Source organism: Lissotriton vulgaris, chromosome 3_1 (assembly GCF_964263255.1).
Source record: "Lissotriton vulgaris chromosome 3_1, aLisVul1.2, whole genome shotgun sequence".
Taxonomy (NCBI): domain Eukaryota; kingdom Metazoa; phylum Chordata; class Amphibia; order Caudata; family Salamandridae; genus Lissotriton; species Lissotriton vulgaris.
This window is the reverse complement of record NC_141689.1, coordinates 1,136,255,518-1,136,262,998: the sequence shown is the minus strand read 5'-3', so window position 1 is coordinate 1,136,262,998 and position 7,481 is coordinate 1,136,255,518. Positions and strand designations below refer to the sequence as shown.

The 7,481-nt window shown below is 43.4% G+C and overlaps 1 pseudogene; it reads right to left on the bottom strand.

Moving 5' to 3' along the window:
- Positions 1–2,978: 2,978 nt before the first annotated feature.
- LOC147727544 (arf-GAP with coiled-coil, ANK repeat and PH domain-containing protein 2 pseudogene) lies at positions 2,979–5,339 on the bottom strand (annotated as a pseudogene).
- Between the last annotated feature and the right edge of the window lie 2,142 nt (positions 5,340–7,481).

The window sequence follows — 7,481 nt, the reverse complement described above, 5'->3', positions numbered from 1 at the left end:
AAGGAATGATTGTTTATGTGCAAGAAGGGACACCTCCCTGCATATAAAAAATCATTAAAGGCGAGTTGGTCCTCTATGTTTGCTGCGGAATGCAACACACATGGAAAGAGCAACAAACGAGGAGAAACAAAAGTATTTCTCCTCTTTGTGCCACTTATGCTCCATCCCTGGGGAGTCATAGGATTCTGACGCATTCCCAGGTTTACAACATTTTGTCAATCTGTGAATGTGTCAGGTTCCATGATGTTGCTTGGGAACACCCGCAGCAGCACCCATGAAACGCCCTTTTCACTCAGAGTAATGAGTAAAATGGTCCCATATTTACAAGGTCATGAAAAGTCATGCAGGGTGACTTTATACAGCCTTGTAAATATGGGCAGGCACTCTGCACCACTCGTGCTTCTAAAATAGTGGTGCACTGGCACCACAATGGGCTTATAAATGAGGCCCTATGTTTCCTGGAGTGAGTGCTAAAAAATCCTTGTATCCTTCCTGCATTCAGCTCTGTGATGCCCACTTAGCTTGGCCACAGTGTACACGGCGCGTAATCCTACATGTACATGTGCACAAAGGTGTTTGCGGCAGTAGGGTTTTTGTGTGGGTGGATGCATTCTGAATACCACATTTGGCTTGATCATAGGTTCTTCAGATACAATTTTTTTTAACCCCTTCGCTGCGGCGGCTATTCCGCCGCAGCGCTAAGGGGGTGGGGCGGCCGCGCGGCGGCTCCATACTGTGACGGAACCGCTCCGTCACGGCTCGCGGGTGAGCTGTGCTTGTGACGGAACGGTTCTGTCACAAACCCGCCCGCCCATTAAAGCGTCAGCGCAGGCGCAAAATCAGCGCCGCGCAGGCACGAGGAGCGGGCCGCGACGGAACCGTTCCGTCACAAGCACAGCTCACCCGTGGCTTGTGACGGAGCGGTTCCGTCACAAGCATGGGAGGGGTTAAATAAAACTGTGACGAATATTCTTTACTTGCAAAGCTTTCTTTCCTAAAAGGGAAGACACATGATTAAGATTTCAATGTAGAATCCACAAGACACTGCAAACATAGGGCCTCCTTTACAAGGCCATTGCGCCACTGGTGCGTCACTTTTTTTAACACACCGGCGGCACAGTGTGCCTGCCCATATATACAAGCCACGTAAAGTTACCCACTGTGATTTTTCATGACCTTGTAAATATGAGTTCCTTTCACACATTTCTCCGGATGAAAGGGGCATTCCATGGGTGTTGTTGTGGATGTTCCAACGCAACATCCATGCAACTTGACATATTCCTAGATTTACAATGTTTTGAAAAGCTGGGAATGCGTCAGAATCCTATGCCTCACTAGGGAAGGGGTAGGAGTGGTGCAAGAAGAGAAATACTGTTATTTCTCCTCGTTCTTTTCTCTTTCTATGCATGCTGTATTCTACAGCATGCATAGAAAGAGGACATGTCATCACTGATTGTTCTTGGGCTTCCTGCACAAAAACAATCATCCCCACAATGCAGGCATCCCTGAAAAATGACACAAGGGTGCCTGCGCTGGCACATGGCAGCCAATTGTGTGCCAGCGTAGGGGAAAGCACACGCATGCATTGCATTGTTGTCAACACAATGCATCCATATGCTTTGAATATTATGCAGCTCTGCGCAGCAAAATGGCTTGCGGCGCGACGCTGCATCATTTTCTTGTAAATGAGGGGCATATTGACCACCCCCAAATTCATGCAGTGAATTAACTATGCCTAAGTGCTTTAAAAGTGTAGAAATCAACAGGAAACTCGCCACTCTTTGCAAATCGTATACCACTTAAAGGCTCATAATTACCAGTTTGAACTTAATAAATTAATATTATTTTTGGAAATTCATTTTTCAAAACAAAAAGGTTTTATTTATTTCGGTCTCTTCAAGAAGTAAACTAGTTACATACATTTGTTTGCATAACATTTCCCTTCGAGTTGGAAGAACATTGCTATACCTTTTTAAAAATGGTAAAAATCTGTTCTAATTTATTTACTTTTTTTTGTGTAATACTTGACTTGCATTAATGGGCGAACAAAATTACATTGGTACGAAGAAAGGCTGTTGCTACTAGAGATGCTTCAAGAGAAGGTGCATGGAGTGCAATGTTTTTGGAAAAATCGAGTACGTTACAATAATCCCACTGTGTGAGCACTGTACAGATGAACTAGAATGTATGTGCACCTGATAAGTGACTCAATTGAATTTGCACTATTTGGATATACATGCACCTGGCAATTTCTTGATTTGGTTCCAAGAATTACATTCATTATATCTAAGTAAGGTGCTAGCAAGGATTCTGAAAACCTCGTCCTTTGCAAACCGTTCACAATATTAAAGAATTTAAAAAATGGGTAAATAAATTCATAAACGAGAATGCTACATGGTGCCCATTTAACCATGTGCCAAATGTATCTTTTAAAACTGATACCTCTATTGTTGAAGCTAAGAAAATGAAATGGCAAGCTAGTCATTGTTGACTAGGACATGAAAACTACAATTAGATATTCAAAAGCTGCCGTCTACAATAACAGTATAAACAATTTTAGAACATGCACTGGTGTGTTTTTTACATGGAAAACAGACGCCAGAATTGACATATACTACATAGCATGGCATCTGCTTCACTTAGGATTTACAATGAGAAGACTTCAAATCTGTGTATCCTTCCGCTGAGGTACCACAAGGTGAAATACATGGACAGTAGGAACATGTGGTAACTTGATATATTTAAACCAAGGAGCACTTTGCTAGACTGGCTGCTGAGGTATTCATATTTCTGGTGCCCTGTGGTGTCTTTCTGTATATAAAGGACCCTATATTCATGGTGTCAATCAAATGCTGTTGGAGGTTCCAGACTGTTCGGTTCTTAAACTAATGTTCCCAAGTCAGGCAATGAGCCAGGGACCAGGCACTTTACTCAGGAAGCATCAGGTGTGGGTGAGGACAAGAGTGCACTTTTCTCCTCTACATCTTTGAAAACTTTGGTGTATCGGACATCTGGAAACGGTTTAATTTCTCAGGATTATTGGATGCCATGTGTGAAAAATCACGGATTACGTCCTGGTAGGTCTCGTCACCTGGCTGTCCATACAGTCCTTCAGATTCCCGCATCTCCTCATTCATTCTTGCCACTCGCAACAGGGTTACAATATCAGCATTTGCAGCTTCAAGTGCAATAGTCAAAGGGCATTTTCCTTCTTCATCTTTGGTGTGCTGATTTGCCCCATGCTTCAGAAATAAGCAGACTTGCCCGGTGTGCCCTAAAACAGTTGCATGATGCAGGGGTCCTCTGCCATGCAGGTCCATGTGATTAACATTGGCACCATTCTGCAGCAGGAACTCACAAGTGACCAAAGAGCCCCCACGCACAGCCTGAATGAGGGGTGTTGCGTTGTTGTCCTCTGCATTCACCCAGTTAACATCTGCGCCATGTGCCAATGCTTCTGCCATATCAGGAAGGCTTCTCTCATGCGCAGCTCGATAAAGGTACAGCCCCGGATGAAACTTTTTTGAATCCTGAAATACTGCAGAATCTCGCTTCTCGACTTCTAGGACTGGTTGATGCAAACTTTTTGAGGATACAAAAGAGGCAAGAAGTTCTCGAATGCCTTCTGAACTGAAGTGCAATACACTGGCATTGCTTTTCACTGAACTTCTGGCAGATGTTGAGAAGTGATCCTGTGATGCCAGGGACTTCTCAGAACTGCTGAGGTCTTCGTTCTTGCACTGGGAATAAGGCCTTTCCTGTCCATCAGGAGGGTGTGAAGCAACGCAGTCCTGGTTCACAAACCTCTTTTCCATGTACTTTGCTCTGATATATGACTCCTTTTCCACTCTTGGACTTTCATTGTCTGGCTTCTTTACTCCAAGGGTTTTCAATTTAGCTTCATATATTTGATTAATAACTTGATTTCCCAGTTCACACATCAGCTTTAGTACTTCAGGCTCCCATGTATCTAACGTTAATGACCTTACTTTTGAAATGTGCACACCAAGGCTCCTGTGTATCTCAGAACACTCAATGCACAGGATGATTCCAAGGTTGATGCTGGCCCATTGCGGATCCGCCAGACCACAATCGCAGCAGACCGAGTTTCCAGCGATACACTGGATCCGCTGTAAGGCACTTTCACCTTTAACTGATTTTTCTTGCACATTGCTGCCAGAGTCCAGACTTCCTGTGGAAGGTGGAGATTTCTTATCCAGCTTCTCCGTCTCATCACTCTTTTCTCTATATGCTGCAGCAATGCCGGTTTGGACAGCTTTAATCCATGCCTGTCGCAGCTTTTCTGAGTCAGCCTGTAGCATGCGGCTCTTTGTTGGTGTGACTACTTCAAAGCAGAAACGTCTTTCTACGTCTTCAAAGTGTTTAACTGTGCAGAGCCGTAAATCTTCAAAAACCACTTTGGGGTTATCCTTCATTTTTTTCTGATATACCAGTTGGTTGTTTTGTATTGAGAACCAGCGCCTGTTCCAAGCTTTAAAGGCATTAGAGGCCCTTTTAAAGAGATATCCTTCCACCACAATGCCATTAGCAGTATCAACATTGTATTGAAGTCCGAGATCATCGTTGGTGAAATCCTCCTGCTGAATAGTGGAGTGTTTTTGTTCCATGTCCCTCTTCTGCTTTGCTGCATGCACATCAAGCCGATCCAGCTGTGAACCAAGATCTTCCATGTGCGGTTCAAGTTCACTGAAGAGATCGTAGCCCTGGTGGAAGAAGCCGAGATGTGCCTTCATGAAGGACAACATTGATTTTAAAATTTCAGACCTCCGCCTTGACTGAAGAACATTGATTTGAAGGACGTTGTCCAAAGCTATGTGCTGGAAGCACTTTCTTTTTGCGATTAAGATGTTTGTTGCCTCCTCCACCTCGTGCAGTTTTGTTCTTTGAACTTGGGCATGTTTAACTAGAGCGTTTTCTTTTTCTTTACTGACCTTATCAAACTGCTTCTTTGCATCTTTGAATTTTGGAAGATCGTCCTGAATAAATGTCTGGAGCTGTGTTTGAATGGATCTCTGAGCTTCGTCAAACAGGATTTTGTGATAATTGATCATTTCTTGGAGGCAGTCTGAAAACTTGGTCAAGCTAGACTCGATCACCACATCCTTGCTCGAATACTGTGCCAGGTCCCGCATGCCATTCATAAATTGCTTGTTGGCAGCCCAAAAGGCCTTGCCTGCATCAATCATGCCACTACATAGCTTAACAAGCTTATCAAGTTTCACTTCCAGTCCCGTCACATCACCTTCAACCTCCTTCAAAGCGGCTCTGAAACGGGGAGAGTCCTTCAAGCACTCCTCGAAATCAACGGCCCCCTTCATGCTGTCGCCTCGGCCCCTCCCGGGCGATCAAGGTGAGGGCAGGAATAAAGAGGCAGCAGCAAGATGAGGGGGTCTGAGCACAGCAGTTGAAGTCTGTCACTCTTCAGCCTGCCTCACCGCTGCGCAGCTCTCAGCCCTCGGCGCTTCCTCCACTTCTGAGCACGGTCCCTGCTGGCACACACTCCAGTCTCCTAGATACGCACATAGACATAGACAACAGACAACAATGCAAGAGTCTGAGCGTCATAGACACAAAATATAGAATCAGATTGTGGTCCTCAGCAGGGTTCCACCAATGTATTTGCATTATCAGCAACAAGGCAATTTATCATTGGAGGTAGTGGTCTTTAATAATTTTTCTGTACATAGGCAAACCTGTTTTTTTCATTGTCTGGTCACAAAGGTCCATTTTAAAGGAAGGTTTCTGCAAGCACAGACACTCCTGCTCCCCAGAGTCTTTGCCAATAAGGGATACCTGTCTGCTAAACTACTATACTATTGAACGTGTTACAGATTATTTAACACCTCACAGATGCCTTAATTAGGACTGTGGATTCTGTAAAACAAGATGTTTATAATGTCCGAAAATCAATAGATCAATACAGCTCTTGATTGACAGTTTTTACTTTAGGGACATGTATTTTTTTCATTCACACTTGCTCCATCCGGGGGCCTTGGAAAGAGAAACCATTAGGAGTAAGTGAGGTCTGCAGTCAGCAGGTATGGGTCCATGGCCACGTTTTGTACATGAGGAACAGCAGTATAGACTAATACATCACCAGAGAATATCACATTAAATTCAAAGGAACACATAAGCACGCATCCTAATTTTATCCAGGCCCAGCTCCAGGAATTTTTATTAGGGTGGGCCAAATGTGCATTCGGGTGGGCCACGGCGGGCCAGATTTGTCACTTATATGTCTAGCCAGGCCTGCTTCAGGGCCCTCCTTTATCTCTCCTAAGTCTTACAAGGAAGGGCCAGTAAAGCTCATTATTTTCATTTCAAATCTCTTTCTAAATGTTCTCACTCTCAAAAAGTTTTCTTTTTCATGTAAAGTCCCCTTGATGGAAAGAGAATGTTTCTGATGTTAGTGTATCAGGCAAGTGACACTTCTCGGGCTCTCCCTCATGACCTCCTCCTTGGATCCCTTCACTGCCACCCTCCTCCAGCGCCCCTCATCTCTCTGTAGCCCCCCTATTGATCTCTTCCTCAGATTCCCTCACTGCCACTGTCCACCAGCGCCCCTCATCTCTCCGTAGCACCCTATTGACCTCCTCCTCAGACTTCCTCACTAAAACCCTCTTCCAGTGCCCCTCATCTCTCCGTAGCCACTCTCTCTTATGCATTTCATTTGTTGTATATCTCTACTCATATTAGTGTAGGGTGTCACAGTACTTTACATCACACACACATTATACAGAGACAAACGATCAGGTAAATATGTAAATCAGTCTACAGGGAATTTCACATAAGCCAATGAAGATTACAAGGTGTAGGAATCACATGTCATCCATATTGGTGGGCAGTATATTTTAAGAGCGTCTGGAGAAGCACAATGTAGTAATGGATCTCTTAGTTAAATGTAAGAAAATGAACTAGAGATCCAATTAGCATATTGTAAATTAAAGTTAGGGGTTTTATTTGAGAAGGAGAGAGAAAACCCACGTCTACACATGTCGAGGTCTGAGGCAATATTCCACGGAACGTAACCATTCCAGAACACATCAAATGAGAATAAGAACTTAACACATAAGACATTCTTTAAAGATATAGTGTCATCAAATATGAATATTACTTACATACTACACATCCCCCATTTTATATTGGAAAATGAAAAACACTGTACAAACCAATAATACAGCAAATAAAGAAAAACAAATAATCAAAATGTAAAATGCAAATCATAACAACAATCAATAGATATTGATGGAGCAAGGATTCGCATGTAATTTGACTTGCTTGTTTTCAGCCCTCTCGACATAACGTTAATTTATTAATCAACATGTTTGTTTTATTAACATCGCATTTCACATAAAGATTTGGGTATCCAGAAGAAGCTTGCATATGTGTTTCTACTAACGATAATCTGCTTGCACTAAAAAGGCTGCTGCTACGTGGGATTTTCTACTGCGCATGCGTCT